The sequence below is a fragment of the Schistocerca cancellata genome, chromosome 2 (assembly GCF_023864275.1).
Source record: "Schistocerca cancellata isolate TAMUIC-IGC-003103 chromosome 2, iqSchCanc2.1, whole genome shotgun sequence".
NCBI classification, from domain to species: Eukaryota; Metazoa; Arthropoda; class Insecta; order Orthoptera; family Acrididae; genus Schistocerca; species Schistocerca cancellata.
The window spans coordinates 246,319,136-246,320,309 of NC_064627.1; the positions used below are offsets into that span (position 1 = coordinate 246,319,136).

Here is a 1,174-nt window from a genome sequence, read left to right on the forward strand (position 1 = left end):
ACATTTCTTTTCAGATCCTCATTGTTTTCTTGACAAAGTGTTTGAACAGCAGCAGGTAAGGTGGCATCACTGCGTTACATCCTTTTAAGCAGACCACTTCACTCTTGGTTTCCATTCTTATGGTACAGTAATGACTAATGTGCGTTTTCCATAATACTTACCTTTCCCTATAGTTTATGCGTATTTTTCTGAGGATTTAAGATTTCTTGCACCATTTCTATTTCTCGAGTACTTTATTGTAGGTTACCAAACCTTTTGAGATGCCAACGGCCTCGCCGCAGTGGTAACACCGGTTCCCGTCAGATCACCGAAGTTAAGCGCTGTCGGGCTGGGCTAGCACTTGGATGAGTGACCATCCAGTCTGCCGAGCGCTGTTGGCAAGGGGGTGCACTCAGCCCTTGTGAGGCAAACTGAGGAGCTACTTGACTGAAAAGCAACGGCTCCGGTCTCGTAAAGTGACATACGGCCGGGAGAGCGGTGTGCTGACCACATGCCCCTCGATATCCGCATCTGGTGCCGCCTGTGGTGTGAGGATGACACGGCGGCCGGTCGCTACCGTTGGGCCCTCCAAGGCTTGTTCGCACGGACGAGGAGGAAACCTTTCCTTAGTTTTGATTTTGTTTCCAAGTGTATTGCAGAACTGCCTGTCTGGTGCTTTTACCTTTCCTAATGCCAAACTAATCGTCATCTAACAGACTCTCAATTTTCTTTTCCATTCTCGTGTATAATACCCTTGTCAGAAGCTTGGATGCTTGAGCAGTTTTTGTGGCAGTTTTCACATTTACCTGGCATTGACATCTTTCGGATTGTGTAGATGATACTCGTCTGAAAATACGATGTTTGTAGATTCTATAAACAAATTTCAGTTGTCGTTTAATATTTCACTTTCTACAAAATTCCGAAGAAAACCTTCTTTCTTGTTTGGCAGCAAAGCCATCCAAAACTCTATCAGATGAGAGGTACAATAGTAGATCTCCAACGCCTACAAATCGACAGTCATTTTTGCCCCTGTCGTGTCAACAGACAGAGCGTTCCCCGTCGAAGAGTTCCTCATTCTACTGTTTTCACCTACCCGTCCTCTCCTCTGTGTTTAACAATGACGTTTATTTCACACTTTTAATGATGATGCCTTTGCTTTTAAATTCACCGAAATTTATTTTCACTTTCCCGTGCT

The 1,174-nt window shown here is 44.6% G+C and overlaps 1 pseudogene; it reads left to right on the forward strand.

The window, feature by feature from the left end:
- Nucleotides 1-262: 262 nt before the first annotated feature.
- On the forward strand, nucleotides 263-380 carry LOC126163494 (5S ribosomal RNA; annotated as a pseudogene).
- Nucleotides 381-1,174: the final 794 nt, after the last annotated feature.